The sequence below is a fragment of the Habropoda laboriosa genome, unplaced genomic scaffold (genome assembly GCF_001263275.1).
Source record: "Habropoda laboriosa isolate 0110345459 unplaced genomic scaffold, ASM126327v1 scaffold69, whole genome shotgun sequence".
Taxonomy (NCBI): domain Eukaryota; kingdom Metazoa; phylum Arthropoda; class Insecta; order Hymenoptera; family Apidae; genus Habropoda; species Habropoda laboriosa.
In genome coordinates this window covers 454,747-465,013 of record NW_017100173.1, presented here as the reverse complement: position 1 = coordinate 465,013, position 10,267 = coordinate 454,747, and positions in this window count along the sequence as shown.

The following is a 10,267-nucleotide window of genomic DNA, read 5'->3' as shown; positions in this document are numbered from 1 at the left end:
TTTTCTTTTTTGGGGGGGGGGCGGTGTTTGTGGGTTTTGAAAGGTGACGAGTAATTGATTGTACGAGTGTTGGGAATAATAACAAACGCACCGTGGCACGTGAGTAGTAATAGATTGAGGAGAGATGAGGGGAATTGCAAAGTACACAAATAAATATTCATGTAAACTGCTAAACATCCGAATAACTCAACTGAACGAGTACTTGGAGAATCTTGGGACACACGCAGGCTGAAACACTTTAAACCGGACGATAAAAAGAGATTCTAACGCCTCTCTGGCATATACAGGGTGAGTCTCCTAACATGACGACCTCAAATAACTCGTAAGGTATTCGTTGCACGAAAAAATGTTTCAAACAAAAGTTGCATGGTATCTAGGGGGACATACAGTGCTCTAATCTGTTTTTTATTACCTTGCTTTTTTATTGAAATATTAGGGTCACCTTCAGTTTTTTAAATGGAATGTCTAATATTTCTTTCCGAATTCGGATAAATCATCAAATTTTGCGTGAAAAGGTATTATACAAAGTGCGACCTAAAATGAATAATTACTGAGATATTTCTAAAACAAGTAAACGAAGTCGTGTTAAGAATCACGCTGACTGAGCGTATTTCCTAATAGAAGATTATTAATTTGAAGATATCTCAGTAATTATTCATTTTAAGTCCCACTTTGTAATAATACCTTTTCACGCAAAATTTGACGATTTATCCGAATTCGAAAAAATATTTTGTTTGAAACATTTTTTCGTACAACGAATACCTTACGAGTTATTTGAGGTAGTCGTGTTAGGAGACTCACCCTGTATATGTATTATTAACCCATTAATTCACAGAGATAGAAAAACTGTTGTCTTTTATTGTAAACAAAAATACGTGTAAATAGGTAGTTATAATAAAAAATTTGTGACCACTAGATAAATTTGAGCTAATAGGATGGTATGTTATTTCAAATGAAATGATTGTGAAGCTATTTTGATAAATACTCAGAGTATTTCGTGTTTCCACATATATTTTTTCGACCCGTCAAACTGCAAAAGATTTGATAGGCTATTTGGGTGTAATCTAAACACGGATAATAACTAGGCTTTTAGATATTGAATTGAATTGCTAAGGTAGTATAATTTTTTTTATTAGTTTCGTTCACGCAACTTCGGGGATTAATGGGTTAAGTAAAGAAGATACGAGCCGATAAGCAAAGTGTTTTGGATTTTTTTAAATGGACTTCATCTGAGGTCTCAAATTTTTAAATTTGATTGATAACAAAATTTTCTCGTTATAAAATACCTTACACTGAAATATTGCCTGAAATTTTCTAGAATTAGAATTGTCGTTATATACACACCAAACATAAATAAATATTGATAATCAAGAATTAATATTCTTTCAGATATACCATGAAATACCAGAAAAGAGAAAAGTCACAGTTTCCCTTGGTCTTACTTCCAGAAGGTTTTTATTAATTATCGCGGTATTTAAGAAATGAGTGTACCGTTCAAATAGTTAAAGTTCTTGACATTTGAATTACCAAGCAATTTTACAAAGGAGTTTGGTCTACTTTCCAGCAAAATATGTATTTAAAACCTTATCTTCGGGTGCCCGCGTCAGAATAAGAAAAATGAGGGAGGATGTGGCCTTATGTTCGTGACAGGAAGTACGGAAATACTTTAGAACAATTAATTCTTCCGTCGTTTCCTACGATAAATTATCCAGAAGATTTTTACTGTACCTCTCTTTTCACAGATTCCACCTCTTTTACTAAACAATGCAAATTCCTTCCTACCGTTAAACTCTAATTATCGAAACAGTTGGATTTTTCAACAAGAACACATACACGCTTTCACAGCGTTAACGTTGTTCGATATTCCTCGACATTTCGTCCGTTTTAATCACATACTTAATTGGCCCCGCGCAACCGGCACCTTCGTTAAATTGATAACGCGTTTAAATACCCATTTCATCGATAGCTTGTTTAATCATTTCAATAATGAACAACTTCTCCAGGAAATGAAAATAAATAAATAAATAACGTCGCGCGAAAACGAGCTGGTATTTAACGCTGTTAAAACCACTTCCCTCGATCTCATCGACAACAGCCTGAAAGCGTTACATGGGTTTCCATGAGTCACACCATGGTTGAATTATTAGTCACACGGGTAGCATTCGCGTTAATTGTTTCTTCAGTGGCCGAAAACCGCCATGTGAATCGGACCAGAGCAAACTTTCAAGGATGACTCTCATCGCGACTAAATTAGAGACATCGTGGTTAAATCGACCGCGCTGTTTTCGGTCGTACGAAACTTTCCACTGTGTTAGCGGACAACTGTTAATAGAGGGTCACCTTTTAATTGCTTTATCGCGACGATTTCACGTGCAAAGTAATTAGAGACCATTGGCTGATGTGGGTAAAATATATCGTTTATGAGATACTTTAACGAGGCTGCGAACATCGGCGCACCTTTTGCGAGAAAGGAAGATCGTGAAAAGATGACAATTACTTTTTCTTTTTTTCAGTGATTTTAGTGCACGTTGCGAGAAAATTTGTGTGCATGATTTAAATGATTTCAATGGGTGCGTAAAATGGAAGACAAAAAATGCTATATTTTCTGTTATCACTAAAGTTACCTATGTTTTTTTTTTTACATGAACGTATATATATTTCTTCTACTGTATATTGTAGCAGACACTGACGTGCATTTAAACAGGCATAATAAGATGACCATATAATAATCATAGACACTAAAATTTTTAATCAAATGTGAAACATCCTTCCATTTTCTGCCATTTCTTCCATTTTATTTACCCATCGAAACCATTTAAATTACCATAGCTAGGAAACATAATTACGTGGCCCACACTGTATACATTTAAATAATTAAATATATTTTGTATTATTTGAAGTGAGTCGTCCGACCGTTTCATTATACCGTTCACGTTTACTGTTTTCCTCAATACCAAATTCCTTCTACTGTCAATAAGACGAATATTTAGAAGTGAACATTTCACAGAATTGTATTTTCCACGCTAAAAATGTCACAGTCGCTTAAAAATAAAATTTCTATTTCAATAATGAACATTTTTCAAGTAATTTATTAATTCTGCATACAATAAACACACAAGTACCTACAACGTACAACATTTTCCCAAACTTTTACGTTTGAATTACCAAGTTTGTCATCCGAGAATCAAGTGAATCGCGAAATCTTTGTTCGAAGTTGCATCTTACAAAACCTCTTCATAGTTGAGAGAGAAAAAGAGAGAGAGAGAGAGAAGCACGGCCAAGTTTCGAGTATTTCGAACAATTCCGAGGCCCCGGCCAGGCGGCAGCGTTGAATCCAGAAAACAACGAGCGGCTGTGTCGGGCGCGAAAAGTCCGTTCTTAATTATTATTATCGTGTGAACCCGCGGCAAGGGTAATTATTTCCGTCTGCAGTAAACGCTTCCTGCGAAACGAGCCGGCCCCACGAGGGATGGAGCTGAAGTTACGTAAGGCACGCATTACTCCACCTAGCCAAAAACTTGTTTCATTTAAACTTCCCTGCTGACGGCATTGATAAGCCTGAAACCACCAGTGGCCCAACATTTTTAACTGCTTCCGTTTCACTGCGGCGACCGATTTCCTCGCTGGCGAAAATCTAATTACTCTGTGACGTAATCGGACGTTGGAAATTGGAACAATTCAATTTTGCGTGATTCTTATCTCGTGAAAAGATTGCTTTGAATTTGTGTTTCTAGGAGCGGAGAAAAGATGTAGGCGTGAATCGTAAATGCGAGAATGATTTCACGTAAATGAGAGAATAATATTTTGGGGAGGAGAGGGAGAGAATGGGATTTATAAAATTTGAGAGAACATTGAAAAAATGCCCATCAAGTGGAAAATTTTAGGAAAATCTTTAAAATTGTTGTAAAAACATGTGAATACAATTGAGAAAACTAAATGGTACAGTAATTAATTCTTTAACTACTCTGTGTAAACGGAAAGAATTATACTCGGAAAATTATCGGTGGACGAGTAAGAGATCTCGGGAAAATTTTGTGAAAACACATTGTTCTGCGAAAGAAACTTTAAAATTATTGTAAAAAGAAATGAGAACAGAATTAAGGAGTTTAAGTAGTACGTTAATTAATTTTTTAATTATTCCATGTAAATTGAAAGAACATACTTGGAAAATGATCAGTAAGCGCGTGATGGATCTCGAGGACTGGTGAAAAAATTGTTCGCCATTCCGTAAGCAAAACACTGTGCTCTTCATCGGCAAAAATTCATTTACCGCAAAAGGCACGACTTTCAGGATTAATTCCTTTGCTGTCTCGTCGTGTGCCCGGTAAAACTCGATCCACACTCGGCGGGCTCGTCAGAATGAATTTTTAATTTGCGGCCGCGCGGTGTCGGCACAGTTTTCACGGCAACAACCTAATATGTTCCGTTTGAAAATAGCGTTAAGTTCAGAAAGCTGTGGCGTGTTTAAAAAAAAAAAAAAATGTCAAAGAATTTCTCACAGAAAACGAGGAAAAGAGCGAAAGAGAGAGACGGAGAGAAGCGGAGAATACTCGTTGTGCCAACTCATTTGTCCGTTACAAAAATGAATTCCTATCTCTGTCTGTACTCCACGTTTCTTTCTCCCTTCTTCACGACCTTTCTCCAAAATTAATTTTTGTTTCATACATCTCGGGTTTCTCTGCGCGCTCTCTGAATCACGCGGAATTACAAAGCTGGAGAATCGAGTTTCCATTAAATTTCCATACATACAAAACATATATGCTCTAGTTAACAAAAAAAATCCATTTATTCTTTGATTAGTTTCACATTTTCACTTAGCTCGAGTAAAACATCATAACGCTATCGATCGCTCTAAATAAACCAAGTTAAGCGTCATTGATACATACAGGGTGTTACGTTTAATCGAGAACGGAGGAATATTTCACGAGGGATTGAAGCTACCAGAAAAATGTCGCTTTTTGTTAAAGAGGATTAAAATGTTGCCTGAAAAATGGCAAATGGTCCTCGCAAACAATGGTCAATATATCATCGATCATCGTAGGTGTAAATACTATTACTTATGTATTGAAACTTGGCTTTTAAAGCGACGTTACTTAGGGGATGACCTAATATTAGGTCAAGAGTGAAAAATATTTTAATAAAAAACCAAGGAAATTCTACAGCGATGACATATAAGAAAATATTGTGAAAGTACAAGGCGCTTAAGTTTTTTTTTTTATCAAATTTAAAGGACCGTTGGAAACATTAATCTGAATTATAAAATTCAACACCAACTTATGGGATCACTAAATATATAATACTTTCTATACGAACGTAACAAGTGTCCTAATACTTTTCAAGTCAGATGACCTAATATTAGGTCAAGAGTGAAAAATATTTTAATAAAAATCCAAGGAAATTCTGTAGCGATGACAGAATAGTGTTACCAAAAAATATAAGAAAAAGTTGTGAAACTAGAAGGCGCTTGAGTTATTTTTATCAAATTTAAGGGTTCGTTGGAACTTATGGGATCGCCTAATATACAATACTTTCTAACGAACATAACGGGTGTCCTAATACTTTTCAAGAACGTAACAGGCAGAAATGATCGACACTCGGTGTATTCTCTGTACGCAAACAAATGTCAGTCGGTGAACTGGCCTCCGCCGGAAGTTGACCGCGCCAGCATCTGCAGCTCGAGAAACTTTTCGGCGAGCGGGCGTGAACGAACAGTTATAATTAAACAATTTGTACCTATTGCCGTGGACAAGTTGATCCTGATACTGCGTTTTATTTAATTACGCCTGAAACGCCAACTCCTCCCGGAGTCGTCCATTAAAACTTTATTTCGCTCGTAACGCAACACTTCCAGCGCGTGTGCAAGAGCGGCCACGCCGCGAACGAGTTTCCATCACCGGGTATGTGTATGCTCGAAATATGCGCCATTAGAACTTTGACATGACCAATGTAATCTTACGAACGTGTTAATCTTACGGACAGACGAATGAATGTATTACGAACGTGTATCGTCAGTTGTGTGTTTCTGTGTTATGGGGTTACTTAGCGTTTCAGATTATTTCAGTGTTATTAACGGTGTGAGACACAATTGACCCTTTAGTGACAAGTGGGACGCATTTAAAAAAAAATTAAGAGAAAATTTAGAAAAGATACAATTTAGTCACGAAAAGATTAGAAATTTTAGGAAATATATTCACGAGAGTTTGCGAAGAGTTTTTTAATCAATAAATGGAAACTCTATTATTTTGTTAAAAAAAATATTAAGTTTAAATGTATATTCTGTTTCTAAGAATGATATTCAAGGGTTCCTTTCGGAGTATGTAAAAATTCCAGTAACATAGATTTGATATAAATGTGACAGTTGTAATTTAAGATAGGAAATTTGCGTCTTACGTTATTAATTAGAACATAATGAGAATTATATAATTAAATCCAGTAAGAGAGCTAAAGAACTTCTGCTTTAATCTCCTGCTTGCTCCACCATTTCACGCGCTGAATTTTAAATTTCGCATTGTGTTATTACGTCGTTTAATTGCCTCAACAAGGAAGAAGAGAAATATGTATAAAACTGAGTTTCTATAAGAATATTGTTTTACACAGATTATGTACACGTCGGAAGAAAATACAAATCGCATTTCGAACGTGTAAGAGTATTAAAATGGTACAAAGAAAATCAAAGCAACAACCTTCTCCGCTTTATAGGATAATCTTACAAAGAGTGATTTAAAACAGCCTCCCTAACAAATTTTCCTTCACCGAAACTTAATTGTCTCTTGTTCGTCAATTTTTCCACCAACTAATGCGATTAATTATTTTTCCACGAAATTTCCATCAGAATTAACAAACTATATTATACTCCGTTGAATATTCATCGAATAAATTGGAAAATAAATTAGATTACGTTTAACTGTGTCTAAAAATTTTCAAAAAGAAGAAAAACAATCTAAAAACGTTCACGTGAATACTTACACGTGGACGACACAATCGTGAAAATTCAGTTCGAGAAATGTAGCGAAAAAATCTTATCGAATTGTCAGGAAATTCCATTATCCTCCTAATAGAGGTCGCAGCGTTTGTTCAAGAAACTATGTAAATGCGGAGGTTTTCCTTTGGACAACAGAAACTCACATGGTACACGTAGAAATTCAACGGGAACACGTATAAACGGTAGGAAAGGACGGTTTTCGCGAAGGAATTTTTCCTCCTCTTTTCGAACCGTTGCAATTACCTCCAATTATTCAGTGGACAACGGTGGCTTATGCATTCACGCAATTTCCCGCTAATTCATTTACATTTTTTAAGTTTCACAGCAAGGTGCAGTACTCCGGGGTAATTTGTTACTCGCGTAGTCGATGGCGGAACTTTTAAATCACGTTGGATCCAGTTTAAGACACGCAGAGTATAACGGAGAGCTTCGGGAACAACCTTATTTTATTTCTCCTTCTTTTTTCTTTCGCTCATGGAAGCTCCTTTAAAATTGAAACTTTCTTAATACTGTAGGTATTAAAAATACGCGAGACTTTCCATTCATCTCAACGTCCCTACAACTTTCTCTCCCTCTTTTGTCCCTCTTTCACCCTTCTCGGGAATTTCCCAAGTACGAGTGTTTTCGTGTGTTTTTCTTCTCTCTCTCGACTTGCAACAGTGAAAACGCAGATCATTTTTAAAGGGGAGCAGCAAGGGTGCGTTTAGTGTATTCGTAGATATATCACGATTTTCTAGAAAAATTGTGTTCATCATTTTTCCAGGCGACACACAGTGTTACGATTAATGGATAAAGATAAATTTTTGTATCTTAAAATGTTATTCTTCTCCTTATTTCTTCTTTCTCCAATATCTAATACTTTAAAAATGTTATTGTTTCTTTTCCTAATATTTATTTCAAATGACACTATACTGCAGAAAAAGTAATTTACGAGAGTACATTATAATGCGCCACCGCTGCTGCAGTTGGAAATTGAAGTTCACCAATGAGTGAATTAAAAAAAGAATTCATTTTAACAGAAAAATTACGCTTCCCTTAAAAATACATTTACAACAGCGTCATAGTGAAACGCTTCTCGAAACTATACATCACGTCTTCGTGTAAAGTGTGTCGGTGACCGGGTATTTTTAGAAAATACGAAATTCCCGCTGTTCTGTGCAAAAGCGACATAATATCTGCGTTCTATGTCCGTGACATAACCCGCGACAAAACACGTGCACCTTCGAAACAGAAACGAAGGATCCGACGAGAAAAAAGAAAAGACTGAACAAATTCGAAATCTGAAATTAATATCCGGTAAAAATAAGAACGCAGCGCATGAATACGAAATCTGAAGTATGAATAACATCGCTCGATTGATCACTCGTAAAAGAAAAATTGTATGAAACTTATACGAGCGATATTTCTTGCGGAAAACAAGGGGAAAATCAATCGAATGCGCTTAGCAATCACTGCACGCATATACATCGTGCAAAGGCAATTTTAAATTATCGTACAAATTTCTGCTTGTTAAAGCGACGCAACAGATAACATTCAATATTTATTATCCACGTTATTGGAAACCGTTAAAGCAAACTGCGTTCCCCGATATTTCTTCCCGTCGCGGAACTTCAGGGTTTCCCACGGAAATAATGGACGTTAAAAAATTGCAGAGCACGAATGCACTCGCATTCAGATACATACTTCGCCGTGTGAATTAAACATGAAATCAACATCGCGAATGTGCAGAGCTGCTATTAGTAGCTTCTGCTTCTTTCCTCCTCGCGATAACCCTTTCTTTCTTTCCCGACAGTTTTCGAAACTCCCGCGGATCGATGTAAGTGCATTTTCCGGGATACTATTTACCTAGTTTTTCCTAGATTTCTCTTCGTTTGTGAGAAGAAAAATTGTATCATAGTTGATTATAATTTTTCATTTGATTTGGAGAAGCAAGAATTAAAAATTATAATAGAATTTAACGCAGTTTATTTTCATATTTAGTTTGAAAGACGTAAATGATAAGGTTGTATTAATGAAAAATTATGGTTGACTATAGTTTTACATTTCGCTCGTGGAAGCGTGAATTAATAATTATTATAAAACAATTTATTGTAACTTTTCTAGTTTCAATGACTTAGATGAAAATGTATTTTTAATCCTTTATAACTCGATTTTTCTCCCCTCATGAGGAAAATCATGGTTGATTATAATTTTGCATTTTGCAAAATGTAAAAGTGTAGCAATAAAGAAATAAAATGTGAATAAATGGTAACTTTCAAGTCGCATATCGTTACAGAGAATTAATTGGATTTCCATTGGTTTTTGATATAGAATGTGGAGTATTAATATTATACTTAAATTCCCTCTGGGTGAATGCACTTTACGTATCAGTTGGGAAATTGCACTGGAACTAATAGTTATTTTAATATTGTGGCCGAGTCAATGTATAATATAACTGATAATGTATTATCACTGAACTCGTGAATAAACTAAACTAATAAACTAGACTAATCACTTCAGAAAACTCGAATAAAAAGTTCCTAATACTAATTTAAAAAATTAGACTCCAGTAAATGGAAATACCTTTTCTACGTAATAACTTTAATTTTGAAACCTAAAAATTTATATCGTTCAATTGCAACAAAACTAATAATTCTAGAAATAGTCGTCATAGAAATACATTTAAAAAGAAAGAAAAACATTTTTTATACATTTAGATTTGTTTTTCGTTCAGTGAAAAATTGAAATCAGCACAAATCTTTCAAAATGAATGCGTCTGGTCACTTTACTCATACTACTTCCAAAATAATCGGCTCCAAGAGTACAATAAGATTTTCCCCTGAATACCATCGCGAGACCTGTGTGCCTCTTCTCTAAACCCCCAACTTTCATCCACTCCTCTCACCCAGAAGCTCGATTTCTTCAGATTCCAAAAAAGCGGCGTAATTAAAATCTAGTCCACCGAGTGGGTCAGCCATTCGTTGTAAAAATTCTTCAACCTCTGAACGCGCGTCCACGGGGAACAACAGCGTCGAATAAATTTCCCCCGAAAAGCCGCGGCGCTGGAATAGAAAAGGCTCCTTTTCGCCTTTTCTCTTCATGAAAAATGTCAAAATCTTCTGGAAAGAAAAGGGCATCCCCAGTCGGAGAACGAATTTACATTGTCGCGTCATCGACGTCGAAAATTCGAGCAATCCGTTTTGGCCGTAGCACACGCCACGAAGGAAACACACGGTAATGACTTCAATTTCGTACGTACACGGTCCTCGCTTCTCTCGAAAGTTTCGCCGATTAGCCGACGTGAAA